Consider the following 14,324-nt stretch of genomic DNA (forward strand, 5'->3'; position numbering starts at 1 on the left):
TCAGTGAGTAGTCTTATAATTTAAGGCTTGTGTTTATTTCTTGTATTGGCAGCATTGGATAATCTAACTATGGAGTATTTGGGAACAGTTAGACTTTTATTACTTGACACAAGCACTTGCCCAAGCAATCCTTCTGAGTTTTCAGGGCCTTGCATGCACATGCGACCCTGAGCAGCCTCACCTAGTGAAGGCTGGGCCACATTTAAAGATTTCAGAGCACTTTGCAGATGTTGCTGAAGTTAGTAAACTATAACCAGAAAACATGATGGGTAAAGAAAGTGAGGAATGCTAATCAATCAGAAACATTAGAGAAAATGGAGTGGATATTCTCTGAAAATATAAAGCTGCCTATATTGATTATGTATTATAAAATATACTGAAGAAGATAAGATGTTCTGATAGATTCCTCATAAATCCTTTCAACAAAGTATGTTAAAAAATCTAGTACAAAGGATCACAGAATACAGGATGTATCTACAGCATACTCTTAATGCCGGAGTTTTAAAGTTAAGCCATTATTTTTGTGAACTTATATTCACCCTGGATTAGATATTTGAGTAAGCCTACTATGCTGCACACAATCTACAAGGCTTGATAGGAGCAATGTCATTGCATTCTGCAGCAGAATCAGCTTTACCAGTGACACTAAAAGATTTTTCAGCTTTCACTGCAAAAACCTGACTGAAAAGGCACAAAATTAAAAATGAATGCAAAGGAAACCAGTTTTGGGATATTGTATGAGGTTACTCACAGACTTAGCCACTGTGGATCTCTAGTGTCACTAAATCTATCATTTAGGAGAGAAAGAACCAACCTTCGAGGGGTAGGATGAAGACAAATCATTCATGCTTGTCATTACATGTGGATACCAGCTAATTAATATTGAAATAACAGACGTGGGTGTCCTTATAACTCCTTTGTCAAAATATTGCCCTATGCCTGGATGAATAATATAGAGGGAAAAAAATCCAAATAGTCAAGAGACATTGTGTAAGAAATAAGTGCAGGAAATATTGTGGTAGATGGAGAATTGTTTCTGAATTATATATTTTCTTATTTAGTTTTTTTTTTTTTATTTAGGTTTGCTTTTTAATTTAGATTTTGTGAAAGAATTAATAACAAAAGAGCTGTGTACTCTGAATGCTTAGTTCTCCACTGAATTTTGCTATTTTGTATTGCTATATATATATAATTTATATATCTGGGTTATTTTTATTTTTAAGAATATTCCTCCTTAAAAAGAGCTTTCACATCCATTTTAAGTGGTGGCCTTTATTGTGGGAAGATCAAAATATAAAAAAAATGGGATCAAAGTATAACTTTAAATCCAGTTATTATCATTTAGGAGTTGTACATGTTCTTTTCAGAATACCTTAACAGTGTCGCATAACTGATAACTAAGTGGACTTTGCTCTGCTAGGAAAATAAATTAGACCGTGTGATGCAGACACAGTACATTCTATCTTTATACTCTTTGTATAATGCAAAGTTCACTATGTAACAATAAATGCGTTTTGCTTCCTTTATTGATCTCATCATACTTGAAAATATGTATGAAGGTTTTTATTCCTGCCTTTCATATTCTAATATAAGAGCCTGCTGAGGGCTTACTTGTTTTCCCACATTCACTTAAATGCAACATAGTGTGCTTGGCCCAAATTTGCCCTTACAATTATGTTAGCTTTCATGGAAGTTTTAGGTGACCAAGACTGAGAAAATCATCTACAGCTATGCTATTGTAATGCTAATATGCAGAACGTGGGATCAGGGTGCTGATCACGATCTACGCCAAACTGCAAAAGCGTGGACATAAGTTAGATTTGCCATCTGGAAAAACAAACAACAAAACAATCTTATATTCTTTATGAACTGTCTTGTACATAAATTATTGATAACTATCAAACAGTAGTTTAATAATATTCCATAGTAACATATACTATAAAATGCACTCACCTAAGACATTTGTTGTTGTCTAACCCAGCAGGCAGCTGAGCCCCACCTCGCTCACTCCCTGTCAGTGGACTGGGGTAGAAATCCAAAGAATCAAGGTGAAAGTGCGAGAAGATGTCAGTTGAGATAAGGACAGTTTAATAGGAAAGGAGACATTATTGTTTAACAAGTTTAAAAATACTGTCTATGTACTGACCTAAGACAAAGATATTTGTTGTGGTTTAACTTGTGTTGGCACCACACAGTCCTTTGCTTGCTCCCCTCTCTCCCAGTGGGTTGTGGGAGAGAATTGGAAAACAAAACTACAAAGTAGAACTCAGATTTGAGATTAAAAACTATTTATTTAGACAGAAAAGGAAGAGAAAGAAAAGATAATAGCAAAGATAATAATACATATGTACATGCATATATACTTACATATATACATATACGTGCGAACACAAAACAAGTGATGCACAAGCAGTTGCTCACCACTCACTGATCCAGTCCCCAGGCAGCGGTTGATCTCCTGGCCAACTCACCACTATTTTTCAAGTTTATTTTGCATGACATCATATGGTATGGAATATCCTTTTGGCCAGGTTAGGTTAGCTGTTCTGGTTCTGTCCCCTCTCACCTCCTTGTGCTTCTCAGCTACCCTCAGTGGGAGGACAGTATGAGAAGATGAGAAAGCAAGATGTCTCAGTACAGCACCACTCAGTGAAACTAAAACATCTGTGTGCTACCAACATTGTTTTTTTTTCCTGAAACCAAAACATAGCATCATACCAGACATACCAGATGAAGAAAACATCAACTCTATCCCAGATGAAGCCGGGGCAGTAAGGAAAAAAAAAGAAAAAAGAATTAAAACCATAAACTGCAAGAAATGATCTCTGAAATAATTAATCACCACCAGGTGACTGATGCCCACCCAGTCCCCAGGCAGTGTGAGCCCCCTTGGCCAGCTCCCCCAGTTTAATCGTTCTGCATGAGACCACATGTTATGGGACCACTCTTTGGCCAGGTTGGATCAGTTGACCTGGTTATGTCTCCTCCCAAGTCCTTGTGCATCCTCAGACTCTTTGCAGGCAGGGCAATGCGAGAAGCTGAAACGTCCTTGAATTATGTAAGCACTGGTCAGCAACAACTGAAATATCAATGTGTTATCAACATTGTTCTCATCCTAAATCCTAAACAAGACAGCATGCCAACTACTAAAAAGAGAATTAACTCTGTCCTGACTGAAAGCAGGACAAAATTTCAGACTACACTCGGGGCACTTGAGTCCTCACCACCACTAGTGGCAAGAGGAACTTCTAGCCCATCTAATCTACCATTTAGTACTTGAATATAGACCTACAAAATCTAAGAGAAATGAAGGGGGAGATAAAAATAGCAAGATATACAAATCCAGATAATAGATTGTCCTATTTGTATTCTTCAACAGGAGATAATCTTGACCTAGCTGAAACCTTCTCTGCCTGAAATCCAGCATGATGCAGTATGCATTTCATGTGCTTCACAAATTGCTTTTACTGATTGTTCTGTTACAACGGACAATTTCTTGCAGGTGCAAGAGAAGTGAGTTTTGATGACAGGAAAAAAAAAAAAAAAGTGGCCTTTTTCTGGCTGTACACTGAAATACTCTCATCAGTTTTCATTACTTCTTTTTCATGCCCATGTAGACATTTGGTGTACTGTAGAAATGGCAATGAATGGTTTAATGCATAAATTTAGACTGGATTTTCCTTTATTTTTAAGTTTATTTCCTTTTGATTTTGTTTCATGTGCAAAAACTGTGAAGGCCTCCAGGATTCTGAGCATTCATAAGCAAGGGGTAAAGTTGTGTATTGCAGCAGCTGAACAGAGCATGTAAAATGAATTCTATATCAGTGTGCATAAAGTGAAAAGATTTATTCCAGGTTTTGGTCTTTAAAAGGTTTTTTTCCTTTATGAATACAAAACTGAATTATCTTGAATCAAACCTTTGTGTGATCCATTGGTTTTCTAATTATGTCATATGGAAAGAACAAGATTACCACTGAGTCTCTGAAGGGCCAGAATCCTGATTAGCTGTTTACCTGCAGTAGCTCATAATTTCCACAGCCTCTCTGCTGTTTGTCTTATTTTATAAGATTAAATAACCTAAATATAACCTTTGGGAAAAACTAATTCTTGAAAGAAAAATGCCTTTTGATGTGATCAGCAATAACATTTTGTAGTTATTAAACATGATTGATGTTGTTTTAATGTTGGTGTTTAATTATATAAGAAAAATGATAGGCTTTTCTATCCAGTATTGAAGTGGCACTTATTAAATTACAATTTTAATTAAATTTTAGGAAGGAAGAAACTGTAGAAACATGAGATGAAAGTGTTTTGTTTTCACTTGTCTCTATTCTTTTCCTTCTGACAAAGTCTTAGTCTCATTTACACTGTTGTCCTCAATAATGGAGTTAGACTTTCATTGCTCTTTTATATACATTATATTTGCATATACAGTAAGAATTCAGTTTCATCTTCTTCATAGTATCAGAATCCTGGAAGTGAGCTAACCATCATGAAATGTTTTTGTGTTTTGTTTTGTTTTGTTCATTCCTTGTGGAGAAAGCAGAGAACTGGAGAAAAATGTGAAATTATATTGACTGTGATTGTACTTTGGAAAGTTTTTCTTTAAAAGTAGTTCTGTGATGTCTGTTTTGTTTCATTACTTTCCATGCCAAATTTTCTCACGCAGTACATAGAATGAAAGTGCGAGGGAGGTATTTGAAACAATGACCTTTAAAACTAATAGCATCTTTAAATGTGTCATATGTGGTTTCTGTAGAATGTGAGGAAGCCAACACTGTGTAGATAAAACCTAATGATCTGTGATTCATTACAATTCAGCGAACAGCGCAAAAGGTGAATTTGAGAAAAAGTTAGCACTTTGATGTGATGGAAAGTTCCTCAGAGGGATTACTTTTCAAATAAGTTTAAGAATGCTCCATTAGATTTCTCAAAGATGACAGGAAGCTATGTCAAGGTAACGAGGTCCCCTAAATGAGAGCAATAGCAAAGGAAAAAAAAAAAAAAAAGCCTACCACATGCTTTGAAGCTGCGTTAGTATTCAAAAGCCACTAGAAAACCGTTAAATATAAATGAAAGAGAGAAGTGCCGGGATAAGGTCCCACATTGAACACAGGCACTCTGAAAAGAGTGTTGAAACTGCCTCTGTAGCTTTTCTAGTGAGAGATAACTTGGAGAAACCTTAAGTGACAACTAGAATGAGAGACTGATACTTTATAAATTTGATTTTTTTTGTTTTTTGTTTATATGCCTTTCATTTGAAGTAAGAACTTAATCTCCATTCCTTGCTAGAATAAATCTGTTGTTTTCATTCTTCAAGCTTGTGAATTCAGGTGAATTTTTATACATAAGAGATGCTTTTACTTTGCCATAAGCAATGAATTCAAATAAAGCAGTACTGCAGGCAAAATTCTCAGGTTGCCAGCAGACTGAAGCACACATCAGTGTATGTGAAAGTAGAGGATCAGCAGCCCTTGGGGCTGCATCTGCAAGTTTGGGAGTCAGCTCAAGAGCCAGGATGTAGGGTAATATACAGCATTCTTTGGCCAAAGTCAGCTGATGGACCTTTCTTAACTTGCAGAAATCTCACATTGATGCAGGGATGTCTTTTGAATTACAATCTTATTAGACTCCCATTGAGAGGAAAGTGTAATTCAATCTCTCTGACTCATCCATCACCACTGTAGAAAAGGTGCTTTTAGAGTGAATGTAATTGTTGAGTTTTACGTATTTTTATTCTCAGAAAGAGTATTTCAGTTAATCTGAATAACTTCTTGCCTATGGAAGATTTTACACGTAGAATCAGGTATAATAAACAATACATAAGTCAGCAAATACACTGTAATGAGACAGTTATCTACATTGCTGAGGGAAATTAAAAAAAAATCAGGAGCTGTAATGTAATCAGTAAGCAGTACATTGGCCTTCTGCACCAGCTTTATGTCATTAGTTTCAAAATTAGCATATCAATAACAGAAGAAAAGGATTACCTTAAAAGGGACTACCCCATCAGTAGTTTTAAGAAAACAGAAACTGCATTAAGGTCAAACATAAAGCAAATAAATGAAAAAAGTCACAACAGACATTGTGTCATACCAGTGAAGAAGAGCATTTATTAGTTTATAAAGTGATAATCTGAAAATACAAGATTATTTTAAATGTTTATGTAACCAAAATTCTGAGTGGAAAGGCTAACTTACAGCTTTCACTATGAACCACCTTCTTGTATGGCCATGCCTACTTTAGGATAAAAAAAGGCACTAATATCTTTTAGAGGATATAGCAGAAGTCTTTCAACTATTACTTACAATTAATTTCAAAACTGAAATTTTATCTTCACCTACTTAAAAAACATTACCAACCTAACAATATGTTGTGATAGCAACACGAATTCAAGAGAAGAATAAATTATCGGATAATAAAATCCCTGCAGTTTTTAAGCCTGCCAAAAAATACTCAAGAATATCAGCAAAGCTTAGAATAGAATCGTGCTTTATGTCATATCTGAATTACATCAGAATTAAAAAAATGTAGTTTCTTTGGGATATGTGGAAGGATGTTGTTTGTGGGTTTTTTTAGGATTTTTGGTGTTGTTTTTTATGAAGTTTTGCTTTATCATGGTGGTAGAAAGCTGCCATTTCATGCTCTAGTAGACAGAACCATATGCCATAGATAAACCATAGATAGAGAACTTTCTTAGAATCTGATATATTGTACTACTTTATTTCTAACAAAGAGTAAGACAGCATATAGGTTTGCCTGATGCTAGTGATGTAATTCAGGCACTTCCAGAAAAAGATAAAAAAATCTTGAACACTGAAAAGCGTGGCATGCCTTAAATTGAATTTGTGTATTTTTTTTTTCTGGACATTTTTTTCTGGATATTCAACTAATGCAAACAGAAACATGAAGGAGCTGGGATTGCTTAGTCTGGAAAAGAGAAGGCTCAAGGGAGACCTCATTGCACTCTACAACTTCCTGAAGGGAGGTTGTGATGAGGAGGGGTTTGGCCTCTTCTCTCAGGCAACAAAAAGGACTCAAGGAAATGGCCACAAGTTGTACCAGAGAAGATTTAGAGTAGACATAAGGAAAAACTTTTTCTCTCAGAGAGTGGTCAGGCACTGGAATGGCCTGCCCAGGAAGGTGATGGAGTCACCATCCGTGGCAGTGTTCAAGAGGCATCTGGATGAGGAGCTATGAGATATGGTTTAGTAGCTTGTGGTAGCAATAGTAGTGGGTTGGACAAGATGATCTTGTTGGTCGTTTCCAAGCTTGTGATTCTCTGATTCTATGATCCTATGTAAACACATCTGAGGAGGTCTGTTTTAAACACCCACAGAATCTTGAATTTTGTCATTTTATACTGTGGTCTAGAAAAGTAACTACCTCTGGAGAGACACAGTGTGTCAGGGTGGCACCATGCTGTGCTCGGAGAGAAGGTGCTACTAAAGAACAAATATTAATATGCTGAATATACTCTCTTCTAGTGGATTCCGGGTGAGTGTCTGACAGCTGTTTTAAACACAAAGGGGCCATGATCTGCAGTCTCTGCTCCATGGATAACTTATACGGATTCCCTGGCAGAGAAGAAAAGGTGAGCTTTACAGAAGGTCTTGGAATTTCTTGATAGAGATGTGCTCAAGATTATCAATCAACTTTCATAGCCAAATACTGGCAGGAAAGAGAAATTAAGCCCTGTGTGACCTACTAATGAATTGGGTGTGTGCACGACATGGAAAGCCAGACATAGGAGGCAGGTCTCTTGTTGTTAACAAGACCTGAATCTTTCAAGTATTTTACATTTCTGTGGTTAGATTTCCTTTTCTAAGTTGGCATTATTCACATTCTTACTGTTCTGAATAGGCTTAGCTGGAGATCTTACGCAAATCTGTGTTTGGATGAATCTGTGAGTAATTAGAATACAATCCAGAAAGGCCGTGTACAAAAAGAGCTTTAGTCTGCTTACCTGAATCACATCTGTGAGGTAACGTTTGAAAACATTGTGGACCATGTGCAAACAAGTGGGAGTGACATTGAGCCAGACTCGGCCAAAACATTAGTGAAAACTCAGTCAAGAAAATGATAAACTTCTTCAGAACACCTATGAATAAATAAGTAAACAACCCAAAATAAAAAGTTTACACCAGAGTTGGACTTCCTTGCCATAAAAATTGCTTGCACAATGCAAGCTTAGGAGGTAAAACTTAGTACATTCTCTGGTTTTGAGGCATTTAATAACTAGGAGGTGCAGCAGGATCTCAGAAGTGCCTGAGCACTGATGGAATTGGTTCTGTAATGCCAACCTTCAAAACTTCTAATTGTGTCACAGAGTGAAGAAGTTGTTTACATTCTATGTGTGATCCCCAAAACTCATTTTACAGCTTGGTGCTCCGCAGGCACCAACACTTCTTAAGCCTTACTATAAGTAAAGCTGTTTATTAGGGCTGTGTTTAGCATGCAGTGAGCAGTCTTTGAAGACGCCAAAAGAACCCAGGTTTGCTCGCTCCTGAATGACGGCTTTAATTACCGGTCTTTCCCCAGCAGCTCGTCGCTCCCTTTCTGCCTTAGCAGAGTGCAGGCGTCGGACCTCAGCTGCTGAGCGCCCGGCAGTGAGCCCTGGGGTTTGGTTACAAACACTCAGAGGTGATACACGAGGAGGAAGATACTGTGCCAACTGAAGCCATGAAAGCACTTCCCCGTCTCACTTCTTTTAATAAAGCTGGCTTCAACAGCACGGCAGTAATTCGCAGATGTGGGCGAGTTGCTACAAGTAGGTGGATTAGACGTGGTAGTTAAAACTTAACAATTTTATTTTAGTTTTTAATCAAGCGATCACTCAACGGCGATGCCACCAGCGCTAAGGCAACACGGCTGCATCGCGCTGGGGGCCAGCCGGGAGCCCCGTGCCCGCTGGCTGGGCCTCAGAAACGGGCGGCCCGCCCCGCGGCCCACGCGCGGAGGGGCGCACCCCACCCGCGCCCAGGTGCGGCCGCCTCTGGAGGGAGGGGAGGGCAGGGCGGGCTGCAGCGAGCTCCGCGCCGCGGGCGCGGCTTGCCCGGGAGCAGCGCGGGGGTGGGGTGCGGTGTGCGGTGTGGAGGCAGCAGGAAGGAAGGAGCGAGCGGAGAGAGAAAAGAAAGGTGAAGCGGCCTGAAGCGCAGTTCTCTTTTCTCCTTGTGTTCTCGGCCACCGAGGTAAACCGGTCTGCGCGGGCGCGGAACTCTCTGGACCAGGGCTGCGCGGTACCCGGTGCAAGGATGGCCTGCTCGCTGCGCCGGCGGCTCCGGGCCGGGTTGGGCGCTGCGAGCGCGGAGCTCCTGGGCCGGGTGCTGTGCGGCTGCCGGTGTCCCGGCCTCGCCGCCCCCTCCGCACCGCCGCGGGCTGCGTGTGAGCGGGCAGCTCGGGGCGAGACGCGGTGCTGCGGGATGGGGAACGACTTGGAAAGTCGGGCTTAGGAAGCGCTTTGCCTCCTTTTTGCTTTTCAGCTCGGTTATGTTAACGGTCTGTATGTAAATGGCATACAGAGGAGCTGTGCTTTATTTACTCTGTGAGTAGTTTTCGGGAAGTTAGACGCGAGCTTCTCGGTAGCTGCCCACGTATTCGGGAATTCTCCCGAAAAGTGAATGAAACTCACTTTGCAGAAAGCCGGAGGGGCGCTCAGATGCCCTCCCTGTTACAGGGAAGGCACGGAGTGAGGAACAGCGCCGGGTGTTGCCGCAGCAACTCGCCCCAGTACTCCCGGCCGGTTCCACCTTCAGCTGCTTATTCACTTCCTCGCTCCGGAGACACTTCTTCACGCTGTCTGCAAGCTGTCCCACTGGAATTTCTTGCAGAGCAAGGTTTGACTCCGAACTAGCAAAGTTGCTGAACTTTCCTCTGAAAGAGAGTTATTCTGCAATTAAAAAAAGAATAAGCAACAACAAAAAACAACAAGAAGGAAACATTTTGACAGAGGGTGTACTTAAAATATTTCCTAATTAAGCACTATGTTGAATTGCGTTTGGTATCTTCATTGCTTTTGGGAAAAAGTCACTTCTAGTTGCATGATTGCCGTAGGTTTAATTGGTATGTGTTGACCCAAAGGTTAAGTGATGCCTTTAAAATGGTCACTCATGAGAATTTTTGTGAGCATTCAGACAACATGCTGATTGCATTGTGTTGGTTTTTGGAAAGATCTGTAATGATCTACGACTTTCTAAGCCTGCTAATCTTGTCCGTTTATGTACAATGGGAAGATGACATTCACTGGCAGATTTGTCTGTTCTTGGTAAGTCCTGAGGTAGTTGTTTAATTCTTTCTCCTTCTTCATTTGGAACTTATCTAGTATGTGGTTGAGCAGAAGTTGGGAGCAAGCCTGAACTTGCGTTTGTTGAACTTATCACTGAAAGTGAGATTGGCTTGCCATGTGCTTCTGAAGATTTCTTAAGGCTAATATCAGTACTATTCTTAAAAGAAAAGGAAGTCTCTTTTGAGTGTGGACTAATGAGAAAGAATATTTCTATATTCAGCTATTTCTTTTTGTTCACACGTTCCATTTAAAGCTGGTTTGCTTCCTTGCTTCAGTTTAGGTTCATTTGTCCAGGAACATTTTCCAGTCAGTGTCATACTGAAAGTTTTTCCAATTCAGAATTCATAGAGTGATGGCTGTATCAGTTGATGCAGGTTTTGATGAGACTATTAGATGAAGGAACATCTCCTCCACGTGAGGAAGAGTCCTGAAAGTGATGCATTGCTTTTCTGTGCTAGTATTATCCTGTATTCTTTGGGGCAATATAGATATAGCTGTTGATTTCTGTTGAACAAAAATAGCTGCTCTGCCCCTCTGAGTTCTTCTGCCTCATTGTTGCAGCTCCTTCCAAAAGAGTGGTAGAAGATGGATCTTAAAATCATCTTGAAGAGGGTGTGAGAAACATCATCTCTGCAATGAAGTTGAATGATACCTTCTAAGACTTAGGATGTACAAAACAAATTGCAATTAATCACATGCCAAAGATGTATTTGCTTGGAAGAGAAGCCTAGATGGATTCCCTTGTATATATATTTTTTCCCGTAGCTATCTGCACACTGTTTACTTATTTTTGTAAAACTGATTAGTTTTCCGAGCAGCTTTCTTTCATATTCCTACTCTAGCAGTCCCCCCATTTGTATAAATTCGTCAAATGGCTTTTATCTAGGATACTCTACACTGGAGGATATGAGAGTGTATTAAGAATCAATTTTATTTAGGCAAGACCAAATTCTCCTCTCCATCCTCCCTGTTGTTTTTTTTTGTTTGTTTGTTTGTTTGTTTTTGATACTTATTTCTGCCAAATACAATGGGACAATCTATTCTACACTGCTTTTGAGAGTAAAAGTATGCATGCAGCCATATAAACTAAACTTAGATACTACTGTTTACTTAAATTTCCCTCATGATACAAATACTGATGTGAAAGTAAATATATAAATGTGTATATATTTCTACATCTTCATATACAATGTTTTGCAACCTTTTCTGAATTTCTTATGTCTTATTCTACAGTTTAAGTTATGGAGGAGAATGCATTCTTTTTCACTGATAGTCATTACTTGGAAATAGTGTACTATTTTGGATGAGGTGGTCCTTGAGTTCCATTTTTCTGTGTACTTTTTGAGGCTAAAACATTGCAATGTAAGAAATGATTTTACTATTTATCCTCTGGCCTGTGATATAAACACTCACCTGTTTGTAGATTTATTAGTTACTTAAAGGCATCATCTGAGAGCAGTTACACAAAAAAAACCATAACCCTCTCCCCTGGTACACTAACACACGACAGTGAACTTGCTATCTAACGAGTTGTATAGGTAGGCCAGATTTGTACAATTTCTTTAAAAGGGCTTCAGCTGGAGATGACTGCTGAAACAAAGAATGGCCTTGGCTTCGGCTCCTAGCATTGCTGGCATTTTGTGGTCAAGAACATCTCTTCAGCAAGCAACTTCTTCCTTTCTCAGTCTGCTGCACACTATGTTGCAAAATGTGGAACAAAAAGAAATGATGTTCTGCAAATTTGGAAGCAGAGTTTGTTCTATGGTAGATAATCCATTGTGTTGTGGTTTGTACAGAGATGGATCCAAGTAACTGATAATATGAGGTTGTTTGAGTTCCTGAAGTAACAGAACTGGAGGCATTCCAGCATAAGGTGTGGGCAGAGCTACTGCATGTAGAAAACAAAGTACTTAGATACAGAAAAGTGTAAGTAAATAAAAGCTGCTTACCTAAGTGACTTTTTGTCATTGCTGAAGGTGGAAAGATTGAAAGAATGATACTGAGTGAAAATCAATGCTAACACTCAGGGATAAAGACCCTAAACACATCAAAAAACCAGGACAGATGGAAACTGCTGAGATAACCAATTTCAACATCAATTTTGAAATAGTTAGATTGAAATGCTAGCACTGGAGGTGTTTTTTTTTTCATATACTTGAGTACATGTACTTTTTTTTTTTTTTCCCCTGAATGAGTACATGAAGCACTGAGACACAAACAGTTCCTGCCTGACTTAGATTCAACTTCTTGACAGAATATGTCTTTATATCTGTATTTTTCAGGGCTTAGAGGTGGGTTAGGGGCAGTAGTGTTGAATTTTATGTTTTGTGAAGGGACTTATATGAAAAACTTGAGGAAATGCTGATGCCTGAAGTCTTTAAAGGAAGGATGAAGATTTAGATATGTGCTCAGGCTGAGGAAGGACAAATCAAATTCTTGTTCTAAAAGCTGATTATTAATCTATTTAGCTCAATCCAAGCCTGACTGAATTGCATTGACTTAGGAATCATTCAGTGAGAGCTTTCTCCCTAACAAACTTCATGTCTCATGAGAGGTTGGTATTGGATTGGCCTGTAGAGTTTGCTCTCCAAAGAAGTTTTAGTTGTGTGCCTTTCTTATTGAAGATCGAATATAACTGTTTGGAACTTTTGTGAACAGAGATCATAGCTGATAAAGATACAGCCCAAGAACTGAAGCTGAATGTATTGGCAAGAATGTAGAAAACTGTTATAAATAATGAAACTTATGTAAGAATAGTGCTGTGTTGATATATATGTGTGTGTGTATGTGTGTATGTATGTATATATTAAAAAAAATATATATATAAAATCCACATTTATATATATTTATTTCAGAAAAAAATGTAGGTTTGTTCAATTTCTCTTTTTTTTCTCTTGTTTTGCCACACATGCATGCGTACATGGTACAAGTGTGAAGATTGTTTTTCCCTGTTTTTTTATGTCTTTTTTAAAAGTCTGAATAATTATTTAGTTTTTTGAAAGGCATTAGAGAAATCACGCTGGAAGAGGTCTCATCCTTTTTTGGAGCTAATGATACAGCACAGAAGTAGTCAATGTTTCAAGCTTCAATTCTAGATGACAAGTCCTTTTTGTTAGGAAATATTTTTGAAGAATAAGATATATGTAATACATTTTCTTTCAGCTTGCTGTTTAAGTCTTAGGCCATGCTACTGAAGCTGCTTTTTCTTCTCTGGACTACTTAAGTCACTGTCCTGTGTGCCAGGACAGTTGCTACCATCAGCAGCTTTCCCCAAGGCCAAGTTACTTTGTATACAGGAAAAGACAGGAGAAAAAAAACAACCCTGTTGTCTGCTGTTGCCCTTAAACCTGCCCTTAAACATGTGATTTCAGGGTGTTTCAGACACCTTCAGAGTGGTAGCTTCTCTGTCTGCTTTGAGTTGTGTAAATCATGAATTTGGAAATGGCCGTGGAAGGAGGGAGAGCTGGCATGAGTGAACTCTGGGGAATGCAAAAGCTGGGTTGGAAAATATTGAGGAAGAACTGTCATGGACACTTGAGGTACTGAAGGACCCTTGCACGTAGGCCAGAACTTGCCTCTGGCTGTCTGCCAGTTTGTGACTGAGGGATTTGCTTCCTTGCCAAAGCTGAACAGCTAGTAGTTACCGGGTTCCTGTCCTCCCTCATGGCAGTTCTCTGAAGAGCCTGATCCGTGAGGTGTATTTTGATCACCTCCACAGTTTTCTGGCTGTGGTTCTTTAAATAATTTAAGCAACTTTTTTTCCCTCATTCATTCTCAGAAGTGACTCTCTCTCTGCGAACTCTTGTATTGGTTATGATACTTTTTCAGTGGGATTCTCATCTGAAAACAGCTTGAACCCACAGTTCAGTAAAAATACTGTAGTCAGTGATTTTTCCTTTTTCGTGTTGAATATCTATTTCTCCATTAAGGAGTATGTAAGGCTCAGAAGATAAAGTAGTGGCAGTCCCTCTGCTGTTAATTGGTGCTAACGTGGCAGTGAGAAAGTTCTGGGTTCCATCTCTGTTCTTACTCCACTTTT

At 39.0% G+C, this 14,324-nt stretch overlaps 1 protein-coding gene across 4 annotated transcripts in view; it reads left to right on the forward strand.

Moving 5' to 3' along the window:
- Positions 1-9,018: 9,018 nt before the first annotated feature.
- The window catches only part of ARAP2 (ArfGAP with RhoGAP domain, ankyrin repeat and PH domain 2), a 119,836-nt gene continuing 114,530 nt past the window's right edge, over positions 9,019-14,324 (forward strand). For 3 of the 4 annotated variants that reach the window (XM_010710306.4, XM_010710308.4, XM_019614911.3), the window contains exon 1: positions 9,056-9,191. The gene's annotated coding sequence lies outside the window, so the exon portion shown is untranslated. Of the gene's footprint in view, positions 9,192-14,324 lie in introns of all 4 variants that reach the window. The other variant, XM_010710307.4, reaches the window with a different exon arrangement.

This window comes from Meleagris gallopavo, chromosome 4 (genome assembly GCF_905368555.1).
Source record: "Meleagris gallopavo chromosome 4, MGAL_WU_HG_1.1, whole genome shotgun sequence".
Taxonomy (NCBI): Eukaryota; Metazoa; Chordata; class Aves; order Galliformes; family Phasianidae; genus Meleagris; species Meleagris gallopavo.